The sequence below is a fragment of the Alosa pseudoharengus genome, unplaced genomic scaffold (assembly GCF_046254945.1).
Source record: "Alosa pseudoharengus isolate Yale_2024_CS ecotype anadromous, Long Island Sound unplaced genomic scaffold, YU_APseudo_1.1 YU_APseudo_1.1_scf_20, whole genome shotgun sequence".
NCBI lineage: Eukaryota > Metazoa > Chordata > Actinopteri > Clupeiformes > Clupeidae > Alosa > Alosa pseudoharengus.
The window spans coordinates 31,928,250-31,937,604 of record NW_027468664.1 but is presented as its reverse complement, the minus strand read 5'-3'; the positions used below and the strand labels follow the sequence as shown (position 1 = coordinate 31,937,604).

The window sequence follows — 9,355 nt, the reverse complement described above, 5'->3', positions numbered from 1 at the left end:
TGTAGGAGAGAGAAGACTTGAGCTTTGCTATTGTCCTAAGTTGGTAAAAACTTCCCTTGACCTGCTTATTAAAAGTCAGAGAAGAGTCTAGGAAAACACCTAGGTTCTTGACCACACTGTGATGGTTAACAGACAGAGGGCCAAGAGACTTGCTTACATTGTTGACAGAATTTGGTGGTCCAAAAATTATTACTTCTGTTTTGCTGTCATTTATAGCTGTAAAAAGTTGTTAGCCATCCAATTCTTAATGTCATTAAGACAAAGAAAAAGGTTTGTCAATGAGCAGGAATTTTCAGGGGCCACGGTATATACAATTGGGTATCATCAGCGTAGCAGTGGTAACGAATATTGAATTGATTGAAAATAGAGCCCAGGGGAAGCATGTATAAAGAAAATAATAGAGGCCCTAAAATAGAACCCTGGGGGACACCACAGTTAATGGGAGCAGATGACGATGAAGCATTGCCTAAATGCACTGAAAAAGATCTATCAGTTAAGTAAGATCTGAACCAATTTAATACAGTGCCTTGCACACCAACTTCAACATCCAGGCGTTTTAAAAGGATCTTGTGGTCAATGGTGTCAAAAGCTAAGATCTAACAGGACCAATAGGGCACAAGAGCCAGAGTCAACAGAGAGCAATAGATCATTATGGACCTTACATGTAAGTAAGGCAGACTCTGTACTATGAAGTGGTCTAAAACCAGATTGAAACTTGTCAAGGATATTAGAGGTGTTTAAATAGGAAGAGACTTGTGACAGAACAACTTTTTCTAAGATCTTAGAGAGAAAGGGCAGTTTAGAAATGGGCCTATAATTTTTCAAATCAATGGGATCAAGGGAAGGTTTTTTCAGGAGAGGTTGCACAATAGCGTGTTTAAAGCCAGAGGGTACTACTCCATTAGCCAGGGAGCTATTAATGATGCTCAAGATAAAAGGGCAAATAGGGCAAGCTTCTTTGAAAAGGTGAGATGGAAGAATATCAGAGTGGCAAGAAGAGGGCTTCATATGAGAGACCACGTCTGACAACTGTGAGGAAGAGACTGGTTGGAATTGTTGGAGGCGGCAAACTACAGACTGATACAAAGCAGGATCAGAAATTAAGGGTGTGATATGAGACTTTATGTTGTCAATTTTGTCAATAAAGAAATTGAGAAACATCTCACAGGTTTCTGTTATAGCAGGAAGAGAGGACATTGTAGTAGGAGGATTTATGACAGAATTAATTGTGTTAAACAACACTTTTGGTCTGTGAGCAATTTTTGTGAATAAGTTCAGCATAGAAAGCTGCCTTTGCTGCTTTGACAGTGATTTGATAAGCCTTAAGAGAATCTCTAAATATATCATAGGAGACCTGTAGTTTATCTTTTTTCCATTTTGCTTTCCTACAAGCCTTTCTGAGCGAACAGGTAGTGGAATTTAGCCAAGGAGTAGTTGACCTATTGGATTTACACCGCTTTTGTTTTAAAGGAGCTACAGAATCAAGAGTGGCAAGGCAAGATGTATTAAAAAAAAAAGTAAGTAGATCCTCAGTGTCGGTGCAGGTGGAAAGAGAATCTAAGACAGCAGGTGAAAGAGAGAGCATAAAAGTATTAGTGAACTGTGAGGCTGTGGTGGAATTAATAGCTCTGACAAGGGAGTAGGATGAGGGGGGTGGAGGGGGGGAACAAAACAGTGAAGATTCAAATAAAATCATAAAAGGGTCAGACACACCAGTATCAACTATTTTAACATTGGAAACTGAGAAACCAGAGGACAACACTAGGTCTAGTGTGTGACCCTTCTGATGTGTTGGGGCCATAACTGACTGCACAAGGTTAAAAGAGTCCACAAGGCCTAAAAACTCATTGACCAAAGGTTTAGATGGGCAGCATATGTGGATGTTAAAGTCCCCCAAGATTAATAACTTATCAGCACGAGAGGCCATAAAAGATAGAAGTTCAGCAAATTCTTGAATGAAATTACAATTAATTTTTGGTGGACGGTAGACTAAGGCACAAAGTACAGATGCATTGATCTTAAACAGCTGTAGTTCAAAAGTAGAAAACAGATCAGTTGGTACAATTCTACATTTAAAACTGTTCTTAAACACTGTAATTAGACCACCACCACGACCAGAGACCCTAGGTGAGTTTAAAAAACTACAGTGAGCAGGGCAAAGGTCACCAAGTGCAATGATGTCATCACCAGAGAGCCAAGACTCTGATAAACAGAAAGTCTAGACTCTAGATGGTGGGACGTAAAACGGTCATTCCATAGACTGTATATATAGAACTGGACAGTGTGGTTGCATTCAGCAGTGTTCTATGGAATTGAAGCCGCCGAGGCGACGCCATCTTGGAAAATTTGCAACCAATTTGAAGTGCGACTGCGCAGCAGAAGTGGAAGCATGCGCAGTGAAGAGGAGTCGCGGTCAGGCACGCCCACTCAGTTGCCACTCAGCGAGTTAAACACGCCCCTTGTCAAGTGAAACCCGCCCCCTTCTCCTTTCCACAACGCAGGTCGACTCGGCACCGAAGGCTAGCTGGCTGGATGAATTTTGCGGCTGTGAGTTAGCTAAACAGTACAAACAACAATCGGCTTGTTCTTGTCTGGTAAGTGTTTTGTATCAACTGAAAAGTTTTTTTTTGTCTATTGTTGTTCTTAAATACATCTAAGAGAGCTTATTATGTTGATTATAGACTGTGACAATTTAGTATGGTGAATACTAATGAGCTAACAACAGAAATACGGACAGCGAATTACATGCTAACGTTAGCAGCTACATTAACGTTACCGTCAACGGGAGGCTAAGTTAGTCGTTGAAGTGAAGATTAGCACACAGCTCCCGTAACAGTCGATGCATGATATACTTGGTTTTATTAGTTGTTGCTATTTTCAAATATCTCAATCTTAATGTATGCCATCTCAACATGGAGTAACCATTGACTGTACATGGGGATTAATAACACTAGACAGTCAGTACAGTATATGATGTGATAAAGCAACGGTATGATGTGATAAAGCAACGCAAGTTAACGTTAACGTAATGTGAAGCATGGACCTCATCAACCCGTCATGTTAATGTAACTACTAGCCAGTTTGCCAGCGTTGCATTTTTTCTAACGTTAACGACACACCTCTGTTAGAGCTACTTCTGTGATGGTAGGTCGGTAGCATAGAGTGTAAAAAATAGATCGGTAGGTCGGTAGTTGTAGACCGCATAAGTGAATGATCGATAAATGAAACGCCTGCATTAAACACTACGCCAAGAACCAGTCACTTCCCAGGGATATCGGTGAACATTTGAGAAAGACCTTAGTTTGTCATCTAACATCCATGATCAGTCATACTGATAACGTTATTTTTCAAGCTGACGCAAGTTAATAACATTCCCACCGCATATTTAAATGTGTAGTTAACATTAGGTAGGCTGTGAAGTTTATTGCACACATATATTTAATTAATTGGTATTACTAGTGGTGTTGAGTGCCTGATTAGATGTTTTGTAATGTTGTAAAATTGTCTGACTAACTTTATTGTAACTTTCCTTTTTGCAGGTAAGATGGCTGAATGTACTGGAGGTGGCGGCAAGGTGGTCTCCATGGTCTACATTACTCTGCAAGCAAGGGAATGCCTACGTCAGGGGTGGGCAAACTGCGGCCCGCGGGCCGGATCCGGCCCGCCAAGCACTTTCATCCGGCCCGCGCATTTCATTTGGTTATCAGGCTGCTCGCTATTTTTTTCCTGCGATAGAGACGACGTTGGTTAGCTTTACTGCAAACTGCTTTTCACTCTCCTTAGAGAACGTTTACAATGTCAATGTCAAAACATCATGTTAAATAGAGATCATGTTAAACTAAGTTAACTCTTAGTTATCTCCTTTGCAGCAGATCTAACGTGAACATTATGCGATCCATTTAATTGGGAACGCGTCTGCACTCACGAGAGGGAGAGAGAGCAGCAGGTTCCAGCTGGCTTGTAAATGTTGATAATTGATATCTCCTTCTTATAAGAAACTTTTAAAAGGAAATCATGAAGGCAACAGTAGTTCCCACTACTGACCATTTACAGTTTTTCTCAGTTGCTTTGGTGCTTTTCTCACATCACTATTAACATTTGCACAGCAGTTAGTGCAATTCTCAAAACAATTAGTGCAAACTGCAAAACCTAGTGGATGACCTGCAAAAGCACGTCACTTGCTCAAAATGGATAGTCCATTCCTCAAAAGCAGGTATTCATGTCAATGAAACTGTCAGTGTCATCAAAATGAGAAGTCTTTGACACCATCGTTTATGAACAAGATAGTCAAATGGCTTTGTCATGTTTTCCTTATGACAGTTCTCTCAGTGTTTTCCAATGCAAAAAAAGGTCAGAACTCGGTGACACTACCTGAACATGCTCAAGACAGCACTATACAGTACTTGTACAGGCATTTGAAATCTACAGTAAAGTTACACATTTCTGTAGTTAGGTGAGTAAGTGAGTACAACACACTGAATACGTACATTTTTACTGTATGCCCTTTGCAATTCTACAGCATTGTGACAGAATTTGATAACTAGTTCAACAATTTTGTATGTAATGACTCAAGCAATGAAATGAAGACTATTAGTTTTATTGGGAACGACTATTCAGCATTCATAAGTATAGTGACTGACATGACATAAGCAAATGATAATGTTAAAAAACAGCAGATAATTGTATGAAAGCAACTGATACATGTCCAAAAGTATTTGTAATTTGTTCAGAGGAAGGAGAAATTGCTACTATGATGTGCATAAATGACTAAATGTTGTGGAGGTTGAACTAATAGTTATGAGAATTTTCATTCTGATCTGAAAAAAGCACCAAAGCGACTGAGAAAAACTGTAAAAACTGTGATGGCCCAGCAGTAGGTACAGCACTAGCAGAGCAGGCAGAAGATCATTGAGAAATAAACGTGAATTAAAGCGACTGTCTTAAAGCGACAGTGCACAATTTATACATTTGTTTAAACAGCATAAAATTAGCAGTATGTTTAAGCAATTAATATTTTAAAATAAATACTTTTCATACTAAATTATAGGCTATAAAAAATGTATTTTTTTATGTGTGTGTGTGTGTGGGGGGGGGGGGGGGGGGGGGGGTTGTTGTGCGGCCCGCCGCCCGATTTTCAAAATCCAATGTGGCCCTTGAGCCAAAAAGTTTGCCCACCACTGGCCTACGTGAAGTGGTTTGGCTGGGGTGGTCTGAGGTGGCATGTCCTCCCCCTTTCTCCAAGTCCCCTGACATCCATCTCCCTGACATCACCCACCGTCACTGGATCAACCTGAAGCCCCTTATACATGGGACATGGCACAGCACCACTACGTTCTGAAAACACATGACTTTCAATAACTTGCGTGGCACCAAGAAAGGTCTGCCGCTGCTCTGAACCTTCTGTTAATGTGACATCATTCATACTTGAGGCTGTACACATCCCTTTGTTTCTATTTTCTTTATTGATGTCACCCAAACTTCAACTTTCTGTATGCCCCTGAACTCACACAAATTGTAAATTGCAATGCGCCAATTAACCAGTGGTGTAGTCTAGTTAGTTAGTTGCAGTGGTGGGTATACTGTGAGCAACCCCAAATGTTATTGAATACGTATCCTTGCCTATTTTAAATGGGTATACTGAGATGATGATGCTTTTTAAATGGGTTTACTGTGTAGTCCTGTGTATCACGTAGACTATACCATACCACGGTCATTTAACTGCCTTGGTATTTAAGTCAGAGGCCATTGCTTAGTATTTAACTGTAGCCTACACAAAGATGTAGACGTTACAAGAATATTAATATCAGAATAATTATTGGTTGATACTAAATCAATATTGAATGTTTTTTTCTTTTTTTTTCTTTTGTGTGATATATCATTCAGAATGTTGCAACATGACTGGTCTTCAATCAGCCAAAGAGGACACATCGTAACTCCTCTCCTAGTTACTCTCCATTGGCTCCCTACAGTAGCCAGAATTAAATGTAAATCTCTCACTTTGGCCTATAGGACACTGACTGGATCTGCTCCTTGTTATTTTAATTCAATGATCAAGATATACATCCCCAACCGCCCACTGCGGTCTTCTGATGAGCGTCTGTTGTGTCGACCAGTCTTAAACGCTAGGTCAAATTCAAGACTCTTTTCCTCAGTGGTTCCATGTTGGTGGAATGAGTTGCCCAGTGCTCTTCGTTCTTGTGATAGTTTTTGGTCTTTTAAAGTGCCCATATTATGCAAAAATCACTTTTTCTGGGATTTGGGGTGTTATTGTGTGTCTCTGGTGCTTCCACATGCATACAAACTTGTAAGAAAAACCATCCATGCTGTTTTGAGTGAGATACAGGTTTCAGAATTGATCCCACCTTCAGCCTCTGGGTGAGCTGTTCAAAATCGCCACGGGTTTTCTACGTCACAAACCGAAATATTTGAATATTCCCACCCCCTCAGAGCATACGTACAGTGTCTCCACCCACCAGGTTCAGCAGTAAACTTCTCATAAACATTACATACAGAAGAAAGACCAGCTACAAAATATATTGGTTGCCAGACTGAGCCCCCTGAAAGAAAGAGTGTTGGCACACAACTGTCTTCTTGGTCATTACCAAAAATATGATATGTACTATATATATTTTTTTTGTCTTGCAGGAACTCCTGCATTCTACAATCTAGAAAAAGGAGCTGACCAAGAAGACTGTCCTGAAGGATATTGCCAAACTCGGTCCCCACTATCAGACGTCCTCTTTGGAGGCGTTCCATAGTGTCATTCTGCGGTTCGCACCCAAAAACATGGTCTATCCATATCTGGGAATGCTGTGCAGGTAAATGAAACTGTTTATTCTTTGATAATATTTGCCCATTCCTTGAAATTGTCTTCATGTCTGATTTTCTTTTTACTGTCCAAGACTGGCTGCACTGCATTATAATGAGAATGCTAATCGAGGACAAGCCACCACATCTTCAGGGGATCCTCTTTACAAACTGCGCTTTCCAAAATCCAGGAAGGGAGAGTGCAGAGCCAGACCAGTGAAGACAGATGCTACATTCCGTAAGTTTTTTTTTTTTTTACACAAAAACAAACATTTACATTGTACATGACAAATTACTGCAACAGTGCTTTCAACACAATAAATAAAACCAAACAAACGTATTTAAATACCTGAGAAACTACAAAATCTCATGTGCAAAATGAACAGTTGTTGAATAATGTAGTAAATTATACTAGTGATTCACTTTTTTGTGTGTATGTGTATTGCACAGGGTATGTTGATTTGATGGACATGATCATGGAGAAAGTCTTTGTTGACCCATCATCGTATGGAGACAAGATTCTGAAGATAAACATCCCGCCGGACCTGTCTTCACAATATGAGCATCCAGACAAGGAGGAGGTCATCGCCAGCTATGTCTCAAGATTCAATCAAGGGGCGGGAGTTTGAAGCCTACATATCTTCCATGGGCGTCAGGAAACTCCCGTCACGACACATGAGGCGATCACTACCCGTATCTTTCTACCAAGGAAGCCCCAGCACCAGCTCACAAAACTTCTGTAGGCTTAATACCTGTAACGACTGAGAAAAATGAACATTGCTAGTCAAAAGGTTTTATAATGTATGTCTAATTTGGAATCAGTGAATCATTCAATACTGTATTTTTATGTACAATGACAGTGGTAAATAAATGTTTATTGCATGTGTAAAATGCTTCATGTGAATTTGTGTAATATACAGTTTGCTAAGGAAATACTTGGCTATGTTCAAGAAAAAAATCTGAAAGAGGCTTTGGCAGACTATATTTGCTTTATTATGTTGTATGAACAGTGAATGTAAGTAGGTTATTACAGATAACTCACTGCTCTATTCCCCATAACTGTAAAGGACCGTAGTCAGCCCTGTAAATGTTGCATGCATTCTGCAGTGAGAACACATTTAGACCGTCCAGGTTTAGAACCTGTTTGCCTATCATACATGGAGGCCTTTCATCCAGCTGCTGCAGCCGTCTTGTAACCTGTTATGCATAACATAAGGTAAGTATCTGCAGTGGCATCTTGTCTGCAATCATACATTGCTGACATAAGTATAGGAAAGATCATGTTACCTGTGGTACCTCCTGGCAGCATAAATTCTCAGGCTCTGACAGCATTGTTGCACAATTTCCACATGTGCACCTAAACAAACAAATACAAAAGGAGTCATGCATGAATAAAGCTAAAGAAATAATAAACCTGGTATTTTTTACCCAATAATAGCACCCACGATTACATTTGAACGAGCGTGCTCCAGCTAGCTAGTACTTTTTCTCAGCCTGACGTAAGTAGGTGAATGGTAAGTAGTGCTAGGCTAGACTTTCTCAAGTTTACAATGCGAACACATCAGTATACACCAATATATCAAGCGCATACATGCAAGTCTCATAAGTATGACAGAAAAATACTACTGTACTTTAGGAACACTCAGTACAGTGAAAAAACTGTAACGTTAACGTTATTAAATATTATAAGTTAGAGCAGGTTACAGGATCTGCCAACCGAGCGAAGCTTGAAGCAGCGGGGTGTTTACAAGACATAACTTCACGTTTAGTGAACAAGAAGCACAATATAGTTTACTACTGTGTGAATACAAATTCATTAAGTTTAATAAATAATGAATAATAATTCATAATAGTGCCTGACCTGGCACTAACGTTAGCTATCGATAGCTAGACTAGCCTAACTTAGCTTTCACGGGCTAAACACTGACTATCTAAGTTTCAAAAAAATAGAAAGTTTCACTAACCATTTAGAAGCGTCTTGCTGAATTCTCTGAGTCTAGGGTAGTGCAGGAGACTCCCCTCCTTCAGGATCAGATTCTGGTTCGAACATGTATGGTTGAACTACTGCCGCCATGTCCATGTGAAAGTTAACGTAGTAGTAGTGGTAAGAGTCAGTGGGGCGTGGGCAAAGATTCTAGAAGCTTTGGGCGTGGCCAAATTAGCTGCAGATCATGAATATGTAATGAGCAGCAGAAAACAGCACACTCTGGAAGGGGCTGAAACAGAGGGTAATAGAGGTAGGTAACAATCGTTTCCTACACGCTATTTCCACCAAACAACTTCTGAAACATGTTTTATGGAACTCAAAGACCTATTTGAACTTGTTGAAAAATAGTCAAAATATGGGCACTTTAAGCACTTCTTATACATTATGGTTTGTATGCAGTAGTACTGTTTTATTTTCATTATAGGCTGTTGATTAATTTGACAGTGTTTATTATTGATATTCTCCTTAATGTAGTCTTACCATGTTATTGTTATTATATTATTGATTGAATGGGCATTATTATTTATTATTGCTTTCCCCCCTCATTTTCATTGTTTATTT

General features: G+C 39.7%; 1 long non-coding RNA gene across 1 annotated transcript; it reads right to left on the bottom strand.

The window, feature by feature from the left end:
- Positions 1-7,476: 7,476 nt before the first annotated feature.
- LOC143136417 (uncharacterized) lies at positions 7,477-9,124 on the bottom strand. Its single transcript, XR_012989311.1, has 4 exons — positions 8,772-9,124; positions 8,095-8,164; positions 7,850-8,004; positions 7,477-7,568 (listed from the first exon to the last, which is right to left on the bottom strand). It is a non-coding gene; the product is annotated as an uncharacterized LOC143136417 (long non-coding RNA).
- Positions 9,125-9,355: the final 231 nt, after the last annotated feature.